Source organism: Barbus barbus (genome assembly GCF_936440315.1).
Source record: "Barbus barbus genome assembly, chromosome: 19".
In the NCBI taxonomy this organism is placed as follows: Eukaryota; Metazoa; Chordata; class Actinopteri; order Cypriniformes; family Cyprinidae; genus Barbus; species Barbus barbus.
Window position 1 is genome coordinate 3,372,745 of NC_136747.1, and position 22,365 is coordinate 3,395,109.

Genomic DNA, 22,365 nt, shown 5'->3' on the forward strand with positions numbered 1-22,365 from the left:
GAAAGCTATAAGCGACAGCTCCTGAGGGAGTCCTGAGCAACACATAAGACGCATCTGAAAAGTTAGCACCGTTTAAAGGCCAACCGTGTCTGGGAGAGAAGCATTTAATCCACACCACCCCGCCTCAATGCTTTTAATTAATCTATTTCATGCCCTAACGACACACACACTGCCATTCGCCACGAAAGTGAAGGAGATTCGCCGTCTTGCCAATTGTCTGACAAGTGTGCACGGTTGTGCTTTGAAGTGTCCGAGCCTTTGAGCCTCTTGTGAGGATGATATGTGCAAGCGGTTTAGGCTGCTGAAGAACTGGATTACATTGCCTCTACTTTTCCAATTAATTATCCGGCTGTTTGGGAGATGAGCACGAGGGCACCGCAGGGTTTCTGACTGAGAGCCCACGCGCCCCGAAAGAGAGTAATGAAGCCCAACGAGTGAGCAGCGATAGAAAAGATGGAACTTTGTCCAAGTAAACAGCAGAAATAGCGTTTTTCAAAGATGTCTGTGGGTGTAGTGTTGTTTTTTTCTTAGGAGAATTACATAAACATGATGAAATTTAATTGTTGCACTCACAATTTTGATGAAGTGTTTGTGGTTCAGTTGAAGTGAGACGCCGAGACCGAATTTGGAGATACAGACTTTATCGCTGGGAAAGCATTAGCTTGGGGTCAGTAGCAACTCCCAGCACAGTCCCTGGAGATCGAAAGCGATGTTTAAAAGGAAAGGAAACCATTAACCTGAGGGAGGATATTTTCCAAAGGTCAACCGATTACAGGGTTTTGTGTGTAGTGGTGGTTTGCTGGGTAAACCATTCAGGTGATGATACTAGTGCTGTTTGCCTGCTTATACTGAGAGTTAGTGATGTGAAAAAAACTCTAACCCGTCCATCATCATTTGTGCTATAGGCATGAACGATACTTTAAATCATGTGGCTCGTTGAGGAGAGGCGTGCTCATATTTTTTTCTGTTTGGTTTGGTGAATGAAAAGTCCCTGAATTCATGAAACCCCTGGCTGCATCTGGGAACTAGAATATCAGAGACGTGGCAAATTGTGGAAAATTCATCAGATTCTCACATTATTCCAGAAATGGCTGTTCTTTCACAGGCATGCACCAGTCAAATTCACTTCAGGAAATCGAGCTTTATAGGTATACCATTTACCATTCATTTCTATTATAAGTGACTAATGACAAGTAAACTATTCTAAAAGAGTAAGAATATATTGTAAAAAAAAAAAATTACTAAAAAAGTAAAATGTTCCATTTCCTTTGTAAGATTTCAAAATGTAGTGAATTGCTTGACTAAGCATATTATATTTTGAGATTCAGTTAAAGAAAGAAAGAAAGAAAGAAAGAAAGAAAGAAAAAGAAAAAGAGAAAAAAAAAGAAAGAAAGAGAGAGAGAAAAAAGTTTTAAAATAAAGCTAAATATAAATTTGACCCATACAGCAGCTGGGAAGACTGACTCTTTTTTAATATAGATTTGCACACGTGGGGAAAAAAACAAACAAAAAACACATATGTATATATATATATAAATATAAAATTGTAAAAACTAATTACAATATAGTCTGTTGCACTGCATGTTTCAGAGTAGATCAGTTCATCTTGTGATTCCAGTGTTTTGAGTTGTACTTTATTTTCACATTCACATAATTTCCAAAAATTTTGTGCACAGATGACTACAGCATTTCATTGGACTGAAACATGTTTCTAAACCCGTTTTCACAGAAGCTTCCATTTTCTGGCAAAATTAATGTTTGAGGGTTTAATTAGGCCTACTTGGAACTGAAAAATGTATATCTTGCAATTTCCAGGATTTGATTTTACTATATAATATCATGTATTTTATTTTGCAGTGCAATTGTTTTAAAATAGTAATATATTACTGTAGTGGTGCAATATTATTATTAATATAGATATATAAAGTTGGGCAAAAGTAGTATTTAGTCAGCCACCAATTGTGCAAGTTCTCCCGCTTAAAAAGATGAGAGAGGCCTGTAATTTTCATCATAGGTACACTTCAACTATGAGAGACAGAATGGGGGGAAAGAATCCAGGAAATCACATTGTAGGATTTTTAAAGAATTTATTTGCAAATTATGGTGGAAAATAAGTATTTGGTCAATAACAATAGTTCATCTCAATGCTTTGTTATATACCCTTTGTTGGCAATGACAGAGGTCAAACGTTTTCTGTAAGTCTTCACAAGGTTTTCACACACTGTTGCTGGTAGTTTGGCCCATTCCTCCATGCAGATCTCCTCTAGAGCAGTGATGTTTTGGGGCTGTCGCTGGGCAACACAGACTTTCAACTCCAAAGATTTTCTCTGGGGTTGAGATCTGGAGACTGGCTAGGCTACTCCAGGACCTTGAGATGCTTCTTACGAAGCCACTCCTTCGTTGCCCGGGCGGTGTGTTTGGGATCATTGTCATGCTGAAAGACCCAGCCACGTTTCATCTTCAATGCCCTTGCTGATGGAAGGAGGTTTTCACTCAAAATCTCACGATACATGGCCCCATTCATTCTTTCCTTTACACGGATCAGTCGTCCTGGTCCCTTTGCAGAAGAACAGCCCCAAAGCATGATGTTTCCACCCCCATGCTTCACAGTAGGTATGGTGTTCTTTGGATGCAACTCAGCATTCTTTCTCCTCCAAACACGACGAGTTCAGTTTTTACCAAAAAGTTCTATTTTGTTTTCACCTGACCATATGACATTCTCCCAATCCTCTTCTGGATCATCCAAATGCTCTCTAGCAAACTTCAGACGGGCCGGACATGTACTGGCTTAAGCAGGGGGACACGTCTGGCACTGCAGGATTTGAGTCCCTGGAGGCGTAGTGTGTTACTGATGGTAGCCTTTGTTACTTTGGTCCCAGCTCTCTGCAGGTCATTCACTAGGTCCCCCCGTGTGGTTCTGGGATTTGTGCTCACCGTTCTTGTGATCATTTTGACCCCACGGGGTGAGATCTTGCGTGGAGCCCCAGATCGAGGGAGATTATCAGTGGTCTTGTATGTCTTCCATTTTCTAATAATTGCTCCCACAGTTGATTTCTTCACACCAAGCTGCTTGCCTATTGCAGATTCAGTCTTCCCAGACTGGTGCAGGTCTACAATTTTGCTTCTGGTGTCCTTCGGCAGCTCTTTGGTCTTGGCCATAGTGGAGTTTGAAGTGTGACTGTTTGAGGTTGTGGACAGGTGTCTTTTATACTGATAACGAGTTCAAACAGGTGCCATTAATACAGGTAACGAGTGGAGGACAGAGGAGCCTCTTAAAGAAGAAGTTACAGGTCTGTGAGAGCCAGAAATCTTGCTTGTTTGTAGGTGACCAAATACTTATTTTACAGAGGAATTTACCAATTAATTCATTAAAAATCCTACAATGTGATTTCCTGGATTCTTTCCCCCCATTCTGTCTCTCATAGTTGAAGTGTACCTATGATGAAAATTACAGGCCTCTCTCATCTTTTTAAGTGGGAGAACTTGCACAATTGGTGGCTGACTAAATACTTTTTTGCCCAACTGTATATAATTTATTTTTTTTTTTTTTTTTTATTTTACAAGAGTGGATGAGTAATTTGCTCCATGTTTGCTTCCAAGTTGCTTCATAAAAGTTTATAAATAATATGTGACCCTGGAGCACAAAACCAGTCTTAAGTCTCTGGGGTATATTTGTAGCAATAGCCAAAAATACATTGTATGGGTCAAAAATATAAATTTTTCTATTATGCAAAAAATCATTAGGATATTAAGTAAAGATCATGCTCCATGAAGACACATGTAAATTTCATACCGTAAATATATCAAAACTTAATTTCTGATTAGTAATATGCATTGCTAAGGACTTCATTTGAACAACTTTAAAGGCGATTTTCTCAATATTTAGATTTTTTTGCACCCTCAGATTCCAGATTTTCAAATAGTTGTATCTCAGCCAAATATTGTCCGATCCTAACAAACCATACATCAATAAAAAGTTTATTTATGATGTATAAATAAATGTACAAATAAAAAAATTGACCCTTATGACTGGTTTTGTGGTTCAGCGTCACATATGGCCAACAACATAAATGGTTGTAGCATCTCAAAGGCCACAAATCTGGTGGTCTCCAGTCCAAACTATAAATATTACTGAAACTCCTATCTTCAGTGGAAAATGTCCTTTCTGTGTTTGATGTGTTAGACGTTATAGATCCATACTCAGGTTAAAACATCACATCCTATTATATGTGAAGCCCATGATCAGATATTAAACCTTGAAGGGTGTTTGCAGCTTCGCACCATCTGTCTCTGTAAGAATATAAAAATGTGTTTGAAAGTTTCCTGTAATGCATTTTGAAATGGTTTTAGGAATCCTATGAACTCTGAAGCTTGCGGGGGTCACAGACAGCGCACGTGTGAGCTAAGCCAGTTAATAAGCATGAGAGCTGGAAAAAAATAAAGCAGCGAAAACAAAGAAATGCCCTCCAGTGAGAGACTGCTGGACTCAAAGAGATGTGTTTTTATTCTTTCAGGCTTGGAAAAGGACTGAAATTTGTCTGTTCCCCTGTTATTTTGTCCGAGGGGCTTTCATTAAAGTAACAAACATTGACTTTGGAAAAGCCATGAAAAGAGTAATGACTTTGAGGCGGAGTGCGGCGCGTGTGCGTGCTCGGGCCGGGGGTGACGATCAGTCAACACGCGCTGAGATAGGAGATTTTAATTATCTCACCCTCCCTGCAAAGTTTACTATTTGTAGAGCAAACTACATCCTGCTGCTTGAGCTGTACACACAGAAAAATAAGAGCTTTTGTTTACTTTCAGGAAAAGACCAGTCTGACATTTCCCCTTCTCGCACGCCTCGCTGGAAGTGTCTCTTTCAACCTCCTGATATTTATATTCCTGCACTAACGCCGTTTCCCAGCATCCTTATTGTCTGGTCCTGTCAGGGCTTCGGCTTGACAGCTGTCTGGAGGAGACGTCTCCTTACATCTAACTTTATTTTGGGAAAGAGAGACAGGCACTGAGGAGAGAAACCTCCCTAAACTAGCTCCCTTGTTAGAACCTACACATTTGGACCTCGTCTCAATGAAAACAGATGCGATGTCCTGGAAGGGTCATGCATTACGCTCTGGTTGGTTAGATGAGGGACAAACTCTTCATGTGCTTTTTCAGTGCAAAAACCTCTGTCTTATCTATGAATCCCCCACAATCCATTTAAGCATTAACATTTAATACCTTCACCATTAAATTAAGTCATTATCATTATTTTCTTCTACTTAAATGACACTTACAACAGCGAAATTAAGGTGCTGTCATATTAAGCACATTTCTGTGAAATTTGGGGGGCAAGAAAGGGCCATTGTTTTGTCAAAAGTGCCAGCTCACACAGAAGCCAGTTTCAAACCCAGCAGCTGTTTAATGTGGTCAATTTCTGTGATCAACACAAGTAAAATCAGCATGGGAAACTTTTCCACCATCACTCGAAAGTCCTGATCGTGTGGATTCCTATTTAAATGACTTCATATCACCTCTATAACGTTGCCGAATATTAAGTGTGAGCAAAGCTTTAGTGCTAAACTGAATTTTATTTAAAACAGATGTTTGTGTATGTTTTCTATCGATCGAGGCAGCGGCAAGTCATCAAATGAAGATAAAATGATAGAGAAAAGCATTTCAACTGGAAATATATGATGCACTTTTTGCATCAATGTAATAATTGACCACAAATAAAAAAATTTTTTGATTGATTGATTGATTGTGATTTATGTACAAAGTAGGCTATGCCATGTTTTTTAGTTCATCTCATTGCACAAACTTCAGAAATTAATTGAACTTTTCAAAAATATCTGAAAAATTTGATGAATGAAATGAAAATCACTTGGACATGTTCAAAAGATAAAACTGTCAAAAATATGACAGTTTTGTAGAAATTACGTTCTTTTTCTAAAGCAATAAAGTGACCTTGAAAAATGTCCAAATTTAAGTGTGACCTGCTCATTAAAGTGAATTTCCTTCCCATTAACGTTAAACCAACCGGCCCATTTTTGGTAGCATCTATAAAGACGGAACGACGAACAGATTTTCCCCCAGCGTACTGTCTCTGCCTCTCCTCAAATCTGTCTTATCGATCAGCGTATCGAGCTCTGAAAGTCCTATTTAGTTCACACAGACGCTCGCCTAATATCATCCCATTGATCGGCAGCTAAAGTCGGCGTGTTCGACATCAAACAGGTTCACGTATGCCAGGATATTCCAGTACTCCAAAGAGTGTATTCTTTTTAGTGTGTTAACTTGCATCAGGGACATAAAAATTTCCAGCTACACACAAACGTGAACGAATACCTCTGAAGTTGTTAGCAGACAAACAGCAATCACGGACGGACAAAAGAGGTGATAATTGCAGCCGAGTCCATCAAAACGCATATCAATGGCATCTGAATGAGTCATATCTGCAGAAAGATTTCAGTGTATCTGATAATTTCAGAACCAAAGCATCTTTTGTGCTTTAATTGGGCTGCTATGTGGGTCCGGGAAGAGAGACTCAATCAGTAGGCCATCGAGGGACTTATCCTACGTGCTGTCAGTCAAAGGCTCCTCTACACGATAAAACGGCCAGATTAAATTGCCTTCTCTGCTGCTCAGAATTAGGGTGGGCTGAAATTGTGTTTTTTTTTTTCCTCATATGAGAGGATCCAAAGAGAGAATTGATCTTCAGTGAAATAACTTTGGCTGCAAGAGATGGGATTGCAGGAAACAGGATTTTTATGAAAAATGCCTCTCGCCGTCACGGGTGTCAACAGACATTAGTTATAACGCTGGGGAATATGATGGCGCTCTGCTGCACTGATGTAGAGGAACGCTGATAGCAGGTAGCCATAAACATAAACATTTTGTTTTTATGATATGCGCTTGAAGTGCACTCAAAAATATTGAAATGAGGACTAGCGATATTGTCATTTATTATAGCTGCTGGGACCAAATGTTCCATGTAATTTGTCTTATTTTTAAAGATAAAGTGCACCTCAAAACTATGCCTATGATACCTCGAATGACAAATGCATCCCTTTTGGAAATTAATATTTATGTTATTTAGGAGGAAATATGATCTTACCTAAAGTGTGTTGATTCTGACTAAATGCAATGTCCTGAAAGCAAAATAAATGAATAAAATATTGATTGATTGAAAATGTATTGATTTTTCTCAGAGAGGAAAAAAAAAACCCCAAACCATTAGTAGATTAAGTTGAGATATGATTTCCAAAATGTAAAACACCTATGAGTTGCTATAAGAGTATGTTGATTATGACTAAATCAAATTTCTGAAAGCAACATATATTGCTAATATTTCATCAAATTAATATTACATAGTATATAGTCAGGGATGCATGCAAGTTTGTCAGTCTAAGTTTCATGAGAGCAACTGGAGATTTGGTTTTGTGAATAAAATTAAATATAACTTAAAAAATAAAATGATTACTAATAGTAATAATAGTGCACTTTTAATATTTTTTTTTTTAAATAAAGTAATAAGTAAAGTGTGATAATACTATTATATTTCAAAATAAAAAAAACAGTATTAAATAAAATACAATTATTTTATAGTACACTTTAAAAAATACAATGCTAATATTTACATTTTCACTTTATTTTTTTATTTTAATTTTTTATATGAATTGTCATCATTTTCAAGCCTAAAATCAGCAAGCTTTTATAATGGTGGGTTACCGGTTTTAGCGCTGCCAAGTGAAGCTCATGAATGAATGAATGAAATGGCACAGTTTTGGGAGCACATAGCCCAGATTTATGCTCTCATTTCGAATGGAAACCTTCTACAGTATTACAGTTAGTCGATTTAAAACGGTGATTGCACATGTACAACGGTCAACCATGTTGTCTGAAGTTATTTTATTAGTTGTTTTTTTGGTCGTACACACGTGCATCCCCGTATATAATATAGGCTATATACTGTATAATGCAAAATGTTAGCAGATAGCTTTCTCAGACCATTTTTACATTAACAATATTGTAGCAGTCAATGGAATTGCTTTGGACTCCAAGCAGGACGTAATTTGACAGGGCCATCAGAATTGGCACGACACCAGATGATTTATTTATTACTGCATATGAAACTCTAAAACAACATCTAACCTTCCACCACTATCTCTGAACAATTACGAACAGAACACTTCCCTCTGAGCCGTTTCATTTGCCATTTAGAGGAAACCGCTTTCTTCTGAATTTGGAGAACTCTACTTCATTAAGCATAATCAGGCTTTTAAAAGACACACAGCTTGCACACGCAGCCAGACACACATGTGGTTGCTGATGAAAACGTCAATGCATTGTGACGCTTTAATTAAGGGCTGACATTGCACAAAAGGACTAAATAAGACATGTCAGTTGGACTCACGACTCATTTATAGTCTGAGGAAATTACAATTATTCACTGTAATTTCAGAAATTGCACAACAACAAAAATATGCTTAAGGTCGCGCGAGCTGTCACAATTTTAAGACGTTCACAAATCATTGATTATGCATTACTCTTATTTGTTCCCTGTGTGCTCTTTGTGTGATTACAAACCATTTAATAACAGACTCCTTCCTGCCAAAATTCAACAGATATTTAATTTATAAAAAATACAGATATTTGCAAACACAGTGTGCATTGTAATATTTTGACTGATGCATTACCATAACTATGAATCTCCACTTAACAGGCACTTTATTCTGTTTCTGTATTCTATAAAATAGATAGATCGATGGATAGATCAGCCAATCAGATTAAAGCTTGCCATGTTGAGAAAGTTCTTTTTTGTGTACAATATGCATTAGATGGCCAAAAGATGGTAAATAATTAGTATATTAACACTTTTGATTCCATCGTCCTGAAGTCGAATGGGATTTTTGAATGTTTGTTTTTTTTGGGTGAAATGCCTGAAAAGAGGTTTGTGGTTACCAAAAGCTCAAGATATTTCCACATTTTATTCTATGGCATAAGATACATAAGATAAGATATCTTAAGGTATCTGCATAAGATACACCCCAGACCAAGATGGCGCCGCTGTGTTCGGACGCCGTGCGGGTCGCTCCACTGAGACTTTGCTTAAACCTACTTTTTTCCCTACTTTTACTTTCTCTTTTTACACATTTCACGTCGGCACTGATCACCTACAACATAGAAACACTTTTGGACATTGGAAACCGCTACACCAACCTGCTTCAGGACACTTTATCCACGAATCCTGCGTGGCCTCTGGAGATTCTTCGGAACACGGAGACGAACAATAACCCCCCGAGGCGACGGACCAAGAAACACCGCGGGAAGCGCGTTGGAATTCGAGTCAGACTCAGGAAAAGGGCTCACAGTCCTCCTCTTCCAAGCATTCTCCTTGCTAATGTCCAATCCTTGGAGAATAAGATGGACGATCTTAGAGCCAGGATTAGTTTCCAACGGGACATAAGGGACTGCAACATCCTTTGTTTGTCAGAAACGTGGCTTTCGTCCTCGGTCCCGGACACTGCTGTAATGCCGAGTGATAACTTCTCTGTCTTTCGGACGGACAGAACAGCAGAGGCCGGTAAATCCAGGGGTGGAGGAGTATGTTTCATGATCAACAAGAAATGGTGTGATCCCAGGAATATCTCCATTCAGTCGCGTTCCTGCTCGCCTCATCTGGAACATCTTTCCATTATTTGCCGCCCATTTTATCTGCCCCGGGAGTTTTCATCGATCATTGTTACTGCTGTGTACATTCCACCACAGGCGGACACCGGCTTGGCTTTGTCTAAGCTTCACGATGTGCTCAGCGGCTACATCAACAAACATCCTGACGCTGCCTTTATCATCGCGGGGGACTTTAACAAAGCCAACCTCAAGCAGGTCATGCCGAACTTTTATCAACATGTATCCTGTCCAACTAGAGGACCAAACACACTGGATCATTGCTACACTCAATTCAAGGATGCCTACAAAGCCCGCTCACTACCGGCTTTTGGCAAATCGGACCATGCCACAATTTTTCTAACACCGGGATACAAACAAAGGCTCGTTCAGGAACCTCCGGTGCAGAGAGTAGTGACGCGCTGGTCCTCCCACTCAGAGGCTATGCTGCAGGCGGCGCTTGATGACGTCGACTGGGACATGTTCCGGGCGAGTTCTTCTGACGTCAGCGAGTTCACGGATGTAGCATTAAGCTTCGTAAACACGCTAACCGAGCAAGCTACAGAAACAATAACGATAAGGACATTCTCCAATCAGAAACCGTGGGTGGACAGAACAATCCGTGCCGCGGTTAACACACGCACCGCCGCTTACAATGAGGCTCTTCTGACCGGGAATACGAGCGAGTACAAAGCATCGTGCTATGCTCTCCGACGCGCAGTAAGAGCCGCTAAACACAGATACAGAGAGAGAATTGAGTCTCATTTCCAGCTCAACGACTCTCGACGGATGTGGCAGGGACTGAGGACCATCTGTGACTTCGGAAACAAATCCTCCGCGGAGGTGAGAGCAGATCCGTTGCTGGCCGACGAGTTAAACATCTTCTACAGCCGCTTCGATGGCAACGGCGGCGGCGCGTCAGGAAGCAGCAGGCAGAGCAGCGATGATCCTGTAATCACCGTGTCGGAGGATGAGGTTCGGAGGGCGCTAAAGGGAGTGAACGTCAGGAAAGCAGCCGGTCCTGATGGGATAACCGGCCGTGTTCTGAGGTCCTGCGCCGATCAGCTCGCTGGTTTGTTCACTTCCATTTTTAATGAGTCCCTTGCTACCTCCGTGGTTCCCACCTCATTCAAAAAATCCATCATTATCCCTGTGCCAAAGAACAATAAACCCTCTTGCCTGAATGACTATCGCCCAGTTGCCCTCACATCTATAGTCATGAAGGTTTTTGAGAGACTTGTAAAGAGCCACATCTGCTCCTCCATCCCTGATACTTTGGACCCTCTTCAGTTTGCCTATCGCCCAAATAGATCCACGGACGATGCCATTTCTCACGTTCTCCACTCTTCCCTCACACACTTGGACAGCAACAATGGGAATTATGTAAGGCTGCTATTCATTGACTATAGCTCAGCTTTCAACACTATAGTCCCCATCAAGCTGGCATCTAAACTCACTGACCTCGTCCTAAACTCCTCACTCTGTGACTGGATTCAAGACTTCCTCACCGGCAGACCTCAAGTGGTGAAAGTTGGCCAGTTCACCTCAAACTCCATCACTCTGAACATAGGAGCCCCACAGGGCTGTGTCCTGAGTCCCCTGCTCTACTCTCTCTACACGCATGACTGCGTGTCCTCTCACAGCTCCACATCCATTGTTAAATTCGCTGATGATACTGTGGTTCTGGGCCTCATCTCCAACAACGATGAGACCGCATACTTGGATGAGGTAGAGAGACTCACATCATGGTGCCAGGACAACTGTCTCTCACTGAATGTGGGGAAAACTAAAGAACTGATCATGGACTTTAGGAAGAGACAGCAGCAGCCCTACTCTCCTCTCAGGATCAGTGGGACCCCTGTGGAGAGGGTGAGTAGCTTCAAGTACCTCGGCGTAAACATCTCCGAGAACCTGACTTGGACTACACACATCCAATCACAGGTTAAGAAAGCCAGGCAAAGACTGTACCATCTGCGACAACTGAGGAAATTCAGGGTCTCACCAGCAATCCTGAAAACTTTCTATTCAGGGACCATAGAAAGTGTATTGACTCAGTGCATCTCAGTGTGGTATGGAAACAGCTCCAATCAGGACTGCAAAGCACTACAGAGAGTTGTGCGCTTAGCTGAGCGCATCTCAGGGTCTGCTCTCCCCTCTCTGCGGGACATCTACCTCAAACGCTGCAAAAGTAGAGCTGTTAAAATCTTCAAGGACTCTAATCACCCTGGTAACTGTCTATTCACTTTGCTTCCATCTGGTAAGCGCTTCCGTAGCCTGATGGCAAAAACTGAGAGACTTAGGAGGAGCTTCTTCCCCCAGGCCATCAGGCTCCTAAACTCTAACTCTGTGTCATAATATCACTTGACTCCATGTAATATCACCATATCAACAAGTTATTCATTCACAATTTTTTCTCCATGTAAATATCATATATCAATAAGCTATTCATAATTTTTCTCTACCTCATATTGCTGCTATTCAAATACCCTGTACAACTTTTTGCACATTATTTTTGCACATTCCTCTTATTACTATTTGTCAACAACATACTGACCTGCACATTTATATTTATATTTTTTATCCTATCCTATCTTATTTTATCTTATCTTTTATTTTATGTTTGTACTTCTTCTTAATATTTGTATACTTTATAATTGCATTGTCCTTGGAGCGGACCTGACCTACATTTCACTGCTGGTTATACTCTGTATAATTGTGTATGTGACAAATAAAACTCTTGAATCTAATAACGACCCTTTGTGATTTTTTTTAAGTTTTAATTGTTTTGAAAAAGTCAAAAAAGTGGTTAAACTAGTCACTAGTCACTTTCACAGGTTTTTTGTGTTATTAATTGAGCTCTAGCAAACTATTCAAACTCAAAGCGAAAATGCTTTTTCAATTTTGGTGTATTTTGTAGTCATGTGACCGTGGTGTAGTTCATTTAAAGCCCACGTTTATCTTTTTATTCTAGCTATTGTATTTTCAGGCCTCGTACTTCATTAAAGTTGTGTTCAGTTGTAAAGAATGTCTTTACGAACCCAATGTGTAAGAATCATAAACTTTTGTCTCTCACAGAGCTTATTTTCTGCAGCAATCTAAAAGCCAATGGAAAAAGCCTATTGAGTTTTTGTCGAGTGAAACCAGGGTGATGTGAACTGGGTTTGCCTGCAAAAACACCTCATCATTGCAGCACTCAGTGCACCATGGGTGGTCTAACCTGAGGATACCGTCTCAAACTCTTGAAATACCCACTTATATTTTCTTATATAAGCTGTCTGGTGTCAGTGTGACTGACTCATGGTGACTTAAAAGGTGGCTCTTGGTTCATTATTCAAATGACCGTCCATTTTAGCAGGACTCACACTAATGGCAGTGAACAGCCCATCATTATCACTTCACTTATCACCCACAGATACACCTGCCTACCTGGATATCAATTATCCTGACAAGACCAGTCATCTCTGTTCTGATGTCAGTCCAGCCCTCGCTGTCTGTCTCGCACTCAAATCCCCTCCAGAAATAGCCACCACAGCTCATAAGCAGAATCAAGGCTCCTCGAGCCCCTCATTCCAGCTTATGTGTCTCCTTCATGGTTTGGCAGCCAAACAGAGCTGGGATTGTTTGCCTGTGGAAGGTAAACTATGCATCGGCGCAGTCTATGCTTCATAAACAACTACAGAACTTTTCAGCACCTCGGGACGAGGCGGTAATAACTTCATAGGCTCTCCAATAGGTGTGTGAGTATTTCTCATAGACTTCCGAATGAACCGAATCCACACAAAGCCCACAATTCCATCATTATCTGCTCATTATTGTACTGCTGTTGCCCAGAGCCATGAGGGAGAGCTAATAGAGGAACTTGCTGCTTCCAATCGGAGTCAAAGAGAAGTTTTGTGATACCTTTTAAAGGAACAGTTTTCTCAGAAAATGTGTCACCAGAATGAAGCCTGTGCAGAAGCTCTCAATGCTGTTGCATTTTTAACCATGTCACTTCATGATCTGGTGCAATGCGTCCAAAAGCATCATTTCTGAACTGAACACAAGAGCAAATGCAATTGTTGAGCTCCAGCAGAGGGGAAAATTATTGGTGAAAGATGTGTGCCATAGCCATATGAAGCATGTACTACATTTATGCCGTTTTTGAAGCTTGGCAATAGAATTACAGACATCCAACTGGTTGTTGTTGCAGAATAAACATCACCCTGAAGAATGAACATTATCCCACTTATTACACACACTGAAAAAAGTGCATATGCCTTGTCGTTACTCCAAAGAACATTTTATACTTGATCCAATAATCCAATAATTGACTTAATAAATTGACTTTCTGTTTTGCCATTGAGCTAAAGTAAAATATTCAGTTAACTGGAAGTAAATATAAGTTTTGTTGTAATAATTTAAACTATTTGCTTCAGATCAAATGACAATTTTGCATTCTGTGAAAACCATCATTTTACAAACCTGATGTCAATTAACTTAACTTAGCTGCTAGATTTTCTCCCAGCTGAATCTTTTCAAAATGCCTTGCTTTTTCAGCCCTTTGTTGCGCCCCTGCCAACTTTTCTGAGACCTGTATAGCGGGCATCACATTTGAAATGAGCTCATTTAGTGGATAAAAGTGTAAACTTTCTCAGTTTAAACATTTGTTATGTTATCTATGTTTATGTTATCTAATGACCATTCTATTGTGAATGCAATATTGGCTCATGTGATTTGAAAGTCTTTTAGTTTTAATTTTATTCAACCTCCCAACATTTCCAGAACAGGTTGTATTTGTGAAGGCGTACATTTACCTTCACTAATATACCTTCCTATAATGTACCTAACTTAATGTTAGCTCATAATGAATTTAACCAATGTTAACACATGTAATTAAATGCTACACATTGTTAGTCATCTGTGTAAAATATGTCCAACTATGTGCATATGTTTAGTTAATGCAGTGATATTTGTGTATATTTTATATGACAGACTTTTAGGTTTGGATGTTTTGTTAATGACATTTATTACTGCAAAATTAAAGGCTGAGAACTTGTGCTTTGTGATTATCAAGATTTAGTGAATGTAGACTGTAGTTCTCATTGATGAAGGGCCCCTCAAAAAGGTAAAGCCCAGGGGCCCCTTACAGTGTTAATGTGGCCCTATATACATACAAATATATATACAGAAAAACCCCCAGATTCTTTTTGTGCCCCTCCATCATCCCCAGGATACTTAAGTTTTGTGATTAAATACATATTAAAATGACCAGAAATATAGCGTGGTTGTATTTTTCTTGCACACCTCACGGCACGCGTTCTGCGTCCCTGCAGCCAGAGCCGGCCCAAGGCATAAGCGAATTAAGCGGCTGGCCCCCGTGGTATTTGGTTGAAAACACTGAACAGTTATGAAATATGAAAAGCACAGAGCGCGTCTTTCTTTTTATTTCTTTTTTCTGTTTTTTTTTAAATAACATTCTGTTCTGTAAATGCATTGTCTGCTGGTTTGTTTAGCTACTTTTCAGTACATTAAGTATGCCACTTAATACTTTAACCCCCGGTTTCTTGTTTCACAGACAAGGCTTAAGCCTAGTCCTAGACTAAAATGTAAATCTGAGCTGTTTCAACTGAAAGAAATTTGCACTGACTGATCTTAAAACGTCAGTGCCTTTGTTTTGTCTTAAGATGAACACCAGTAATGTTTTTTTCTAAGGCATGTTTATAAAAATCACTTTAATGTCCTAATTGAACTATGGCTTATTCCTGGCTTATTCCTGTCTGTGAAACCGGGCCTCAGACTTTGAATGTTAAAGTGAAAATCACTTTTGTAAGTTTGCAACTGTTACAATTAAAAATCACAGAAGGGTAAAAACATGCAGGCAGACAATGGTATGATGAAAGCAACACAGCTACAACAAACAAAACTGATAATGGGTGTGTTAGATTTATAGTGTGTGAAGAATCAAGATTTGACAATAACCAGTTATATTGGCGGCACCGAGGGGCCCCCAAATAAAATTCTGTTTAGGGCCCCATAAAGGCTTGGGCCTGCCCTGCCTACAGCTCCCCCTCGCTGACAGAATTTCATGTGAAATGTTCACAACATATTACCGTAATTTTAGATTCCAACTTGTAAAAAGCATTCACGTACTCGTCCTTACTAGGACCCGTTTTCCAAAGCTTTCTCGCTTCCTACGACGACCACCAGCAATCAGCACAACAGCTCCTCAACTGCGCTCTAGTCTCTAGTCAAATACGCTCAAACCACTGTAGCCTAATGTAATATATTAACTACGCACATCATAACGTTTTAGGCAAGTACCATGTTATGTCATAAAATATTTTAATAATAATGAATTTGTATTCAACCATATCTCATGTTTAATAAAGAGACACATGTCAAACCGCATGTCAAACAATGAACAAATTATCAAAGAACATACATTATCAAAGAATATAATCACTGAATTAAGTCAAGCGCAAGTGTAAGCACTCTAAAAAACCTAAAGGCTGTTATAATAGCCTAAGTGAAGCTGGCTGCAGTGTATGATGAATCAATTTCTTATTTACATTACATGTACAACAGCTACATCTGCACGTTGTTGTTTCTGATAAGAGAATTCGCCAAAGTGCAATATTCAGTCAGCGAGCACACTGACCAAAACTCAGGCATAGCAGATGTAAATATTTAGTCAAATCCCCTTATAGAAATATTAAAGAAAAAAAAAAATACTGAATTCAAATTTCAAAAGCACAAATATTCATTTGTTCTCAGGTCTGAAAGGGTTAATATTAGGATTTTGTCTAAAATCCCCCACCGCGGCCCCGCCCCCCAGCACCCCCAGATCAAATATGTTCCCGCAGCTATGAACGCAAAGAAACAACATCAATTAGCAATAAGACGAACACTTTTAACAATACTACCGTAAGCTTGCCGTTAACAATAAATACAGTCAATAAACGAGACACAAGATGACAGCAGTTGCATTTGAATGAAACAAGCGAGAACGCGGTATTGTGATTATGAGAGAAGCACCGCCCTGAAATACCCATATGAGTGTGTGTTATTCTGCATGTCTAATGATGACGGTTGTTTATATAACATACCTCGGAATGTTGCGACTGACCAATCAGAATCTATTTCAGGGAGCCTTGTAATAACTAATGTTATCTAATGGGGCCGTATTGTAAAGTGCTACTAAACATTCTTTCAGCTCTGTAGTTGAGTGCTACAGTAACTTCATCCACCCTAAATTCTGAAACTTCCAAAGACATCCTCAAACTCTCAAAATGCCCCAGGCCTTCAATTTAATTAGGATTTATTTAAGCCGTTCTGATACACCATGTCGTCTTAGAGAAGTTAGTGCTGCATTTTTTTTTTTCTTCGACGTCTGACAAGCGAATGGTATCTCTCCCCTCTCCTCTGCCTTCAAGCTCATGCTAAGATGTTAGAAATGTTTCACTTCTTGAAAGCACTACCTTCTTCTTGATTGGGAGAATAAGAGAATGAATGGAGAGTACAGGGAGGTGAATAGGATTAACACAACATTGGATTTCTGAAACACAAGTGCAATTCTCATCGATCAGTGGTTGTCTGTGTCAGCGTTTTTGGCAGCAAGTCATTGTTTTTCCTTGCAAGTTCAATCCTATGGAGCCACTAAAGAGAAATGGTGATGAAAAATGTGCATGAGTTTTATGTTCTCTTGTTGTGATGGTGGAAAGAAAAATGCAAAAAGTTCCTCAAGTAAACACAAAGCTTCTTAGGCAAAAGTATTGCGCTCCCCTAAGAAACATTGCATTTGATCCATAGATCTGCAAGGCCATTAGAAATGAAAGTCCTTCAAGAAAAGGTCTTTAGTGTGGCATTAAAAACTTTAAAAACAGACTAACTCGCTACAGCTCAGTATTAAATGAAAGTATTACTTTTACACCTTCCACCATTTCAGTCTACTTTCGTATTAAAGAAGATTTAGACACGGTTAATATTGTGGGCTTAGTTAATTTTGAAAAATGTTCCAAATTAAGCTCATTTTGCAACTTGTTGGACCAGAAAGGAATGCTCCGAAGTTTGCCGCAGGAGTTAAACTGAAAGTGCCACAACAAATGTTTGTCAAATGTTCATGAGATTCCACAGCATGACTCCAAACCGGTGAAAGTTTTCTCATTCTGATGCAAGAACAAACTGCCATTAAAGCTTATTACCTCTGCCTCTTATTTCAATAATATATTCAATTCATTTCTCTAATCAACACACTACAAAGCAGCGTGAAGAGCGTCAGAAAAGAGTGAAGCAACACGCTGATAGGCTGAAAGCTTGTCTTATTACACCTTGACATCAAAGACAGCAATGCTTCCCTGCATCAACACAAATGAGCATCTCAATCTCGTCAGGAAACAAAGGGAAAATAGGCCCGTGCTAATGTGCCATTTAAATGCAAAGAGCAACTTCTGAGATGTTTTGCTTTTTTGCACCTGATCTTCAAAGACGGCATGTCAAAGTTTTAGAGCGGGTTTGACATGTGGGAAGTGGGAAGATCATGGCACCACCGCCCGCCTGTTTGAAGTCAAGCTCACTAAACTCACTAAACTCAAGACCAGACACACTTCTGTTACATGTCTAGCTTTAATTATCTAGTATTTTTTTGTGTGCAAAAGCTCAAAGCATAAACAAAGAGGTGCTCTCCATAAACATGATTTATTACTTCAGCTTAAATCAGTGTTTATATGCACAATCTTAAGGGGCGTTCGATTTCAGGAGATCACTCTGGAGTTTATGTGCTGCGTGCTAGCAGGTGTTCCTCCTCGAATGGCGTCTGCAACTTCATGAGTCATCAGAACGCTGTCTGTACTCCCATAGCATTGCTGTTCATTTGCATAAAGTTGACTTAAAGATCACCGACGTGCTGTCGCGCATGTCACTGGAAATCAGCAAAACTTGCAGAAACGGAATTAACTTCCAATTACACCAATTATAGGTTTCAGTCAATAACCTTAAGGTTTTGAGACAGTTAAATGCAACTTGTCAGTGGGTATAAACTTACAAAACAATAACAGCTTTAGTTTTTATATTCACATGCAATGACATTGATTTTAACACATAAGGTAAACTGCATCTTGTGGATTCTTTTTATAGAGTGCAAAGCATGAATATTCTCTATGGATCTGTTTGTAATGTTCTGTGTTTGAACTGAAATGAAAATGGTCATAATTTACTAAGCCTCATGTTGCTCCAAACTCGTAATACTATTCTTCACAACACTAATGAAGATATATTGGTAACACTTTACTTGAAGCTTTCACATATAATATATTATAAATGGATTGTAATACATTGTCTTATAATGCACATTATAATACATTTTATGAGTGCATAATTAATTGTAACCATAATGCATTATATTATTATCTATTGAGTGTTATGCCGATTAATGTATTAAAACCGATTAACAAATGATTTCACATGTATCAAGGAATCTTCAAATATTACAATGCATTTTAACTGTGGTTACAATAATTTATGAAAAGATAGAATGCATTATGGTATACATTATGAATACCTTTATAATGTATTATGCATCAAGCGTTACCGATATTTATTCTCTCATCATTTTTGTCCATGCATTGAAAATCTATACAACCAAATTATTCTAACTTCAAAAAGTAATTCATAAAATGTGAGTGATTCAATCCAAATCTTCTTAAGAGTCTCAGTTGATTTATATAACGAATAGGTTTAATTTAGGTGATTTTATTCACATATAAACATACGTATAGGACATCAACATTAAACTCCAATGTGTTTTCTTAATACATAAGAACAAACCTTGTTGGTTCTTGCAGAATCTCAAAGCTATTTACATGTCAAGCAAGCCCTTCCGACAAAATGTTGGTGAACTATCCCTTTAACAGTGTTCTTTTATCAAGGAAATGCCACCGCTTTAGCAAAATCTGATCAACCAGGACTACGGGAGATACTCAAGGTGCATTTGCTACTCATTAATTGTTTACTCAACCAAAAAAATCTATATCTCATACATAATTTTAAATAGAATTTGTGTAGAAGTATGAAAACAATTAGTACAGAACAGAATTAAGTAGTGCACCTTTCAAGGCAACATGTGAAACCTTGAATTGTATCAAAAGTCGAAATACAAAAGATTACTAGAGTTTTCACAGAAGCATCAGTATGCTACAGAGCCTCCCTGTTGTGTTAGACCCGCATTACACCCATCTAACTTTCCCCCCTCTCTCTCTGTTTCTCAGATCCCCTTCATTGACATGCTGAACATACCCCAGTATATGGATCAATAATATTGAGCAAATAGCACCCAATAAACTAAGCTGTTGTCTCAATTGGAGTGTCTTTAGCAGCTTTGATGGAATTTAACCCTCCAGATAAGTGCAGTATTGGCCGGCTACTCAAAGAAATGTCAACACAAAGTGCCACAGATTGTCTTCAAGCTTCTTATGTCCAGTTAACAACATTACGTGCCACTAGAATGGATCCAGGGTAGTAGACAGTTTATATCACACTATGAGTAGTATTAGATCATAATAATGGTATATGCAGTAGTAATATATATATATATATATATATATATATATATATATATATATATATATATATATATATATATATATATATATATATATATATTTAATAATCAAATGGTTTATATTAAAGCTATGGTCTACGACTTCAAAGATTGTTCATTATTAATAACTTCGTTTAGATGCTGGTTATGGTTCTACAGTACAATCCTAATAATATGAAGAGAAAAAATAATGAAAAAAATCCATTCACTCTATTGGGTGTACACCCGCAGAGAAATTGACCAATGTAAGCTGTCCGGCCGGACAGCTTACATTGGTTAACTGCTCTCATCCAATCCCCTGCTCCACTCGCGTCTCCACCCACCGCACCCCACCCCGCCCCCTCCTGCGACATGAAATTTCGCGCGAAAGTAGGCAGCATCAACTCAGCAATGGAGAAAAACCAACAAACAGACAGCAGCAAGCGGCCCCTGCTCGCCCCAACAGTCAAGGTTGGAAGAAAGAGAAAGTCAATTGAGGAAAGAGCAGAGATTAATAAAAAATGTGAAGAATGCCGGACTCAAAGCCGAATCAATATAGGGTCCACCATTGCCCGTTGGAGGAAGCTTCAGAGAAACCTTGGACTTAAAACCGACGCTGACATGGCTGACTTTTTGTTGAGCAGGTAAGCATTTATTTATACTTGTATGGTGCTTGACTGAGTGACGTTGTTCAGGTCGTTTCCCGGTGGGAGGGATCAGGTAGCACAGAGGGGAGGGGTGTGCGTGTGGAGCGGCGGGATGAGTTTTTTAAAAATTCTGGCTTTCTCGACTGATTTTCAACATCGTAGACTACAGCTTTAATAATAACATGGTAATGTCTGTCTATTGTTGCACGTCTATATTGTGTTGCACACAGATGTATTGCTATCTTGCTAAAAACAGCAGAATTTCTTCAACTCTATGATGATTCATACTAACTATACTGATGAAAACAAACATTACAAAACACAACTGTGTCTGTAAGAGCACTTAGATGTGTAAAAACCCATAAGCGCACAAGAGTGTCCACATTTACACATCATACAAATGACTATTTAGACTCGATTGCCATTATTGCAGCAGGAACAAGCCCCGCGTGTTTCAGTAGCTCCCCATGAACCTTATGGAGATGTACAATTACCGCTGAAAACCATCTGAACTCTAAGCATGTTAACACACAACTCCTACCTGAACAGCAGCACACGGCCTGAAGTGATACTAAAAGCACATTTATAACTGTAAGGACACTGTGTATTTCTGACATTACCAAATACATTTGACACAATAATGAGTTGACATAACACTCTTTGCTTGTGGTCAAGAGAAAAAGGATGAGGTTTGTATTTCCTCATAGAAATGCATGTTCTTCCTACAATGAGGAATTTGAAGAACAAAGACACTTAAAGGCTTACTCCACCTCAAAAGGAAAATTTTGTCATGTTTTTGCCATTTATCATTTACCCCCATGTCGTTCCAAACCCGTAAAAGTTCCGTTCATCTTCGGAACACAATTTAAGATATTTTGGGTGAAAACCGGGAGGCTTGTGATTGTCCCATTGACTGCCAAGTAAATAACACTGTCAAAGCCCAGAAAAGCATGAAAGACATCGTCAAAAACGATGTTACGTCAAAATTACGTCACCGTAATTTTACGAAGCTACGAGAATAAAGAAAACAAAAATAACAACTTTATTCAACAATTTGCCATTTTGAATACTGTTGAATTGTTGAATAAAGTCATTATTTTTGTTTTATTTGCGTACAAAAAGTATTCTCGTAGGTTCGTAACATTACGGTGACGTAATTTTGACGTAACAACGTTTTTGACGATGTCTTTTATACTTTTCTGGGCCTTGACAGTGATAGTTGTTTGGCAGTCAATGGGACAGTCACAAGCCTCCCGGTTTTCACCCAAAATATCTTAAATTGTGTTCCAAAGATGACCAAAGCATTTACGGGTTTGGAACAACATGTGTGCAGACTACTTTAGGGCTACATAAGCTGCTACCATCTAAGGCAACATCCTAGCTATCATGGGTGACGTGTTTTAAAACACACAAGCCAGTAGGCTACCTCTCTCACTAAATGGAGTTTAGTGTTAGCATGTTGCTAATCTAAAAACGTGACACTCCAGAACAAAATGATCTAGCCGCAGAGTTCCTAAAGGG

At 39.1% G+C, this 22,365-nt stretch overlaps 1 protein-coding gene across 1 annotated transcript in view; it reads right to left on the reverse strand.

Annotated features, from left to right (window-relative positions):
• LOC306885840 (receptor-type tyrosine-protein phosphatase U-like) overlaps positions 1–22,365 on the reverse strand; it is a gene marked incomplete at its 5' end in the record, with an annotated part of 272,816 nt that overhangs the window by 186,215 nt on the left and 64,236 nt on the right. The gene's annotated exons all lie outside the window — the stretch shown is intronic.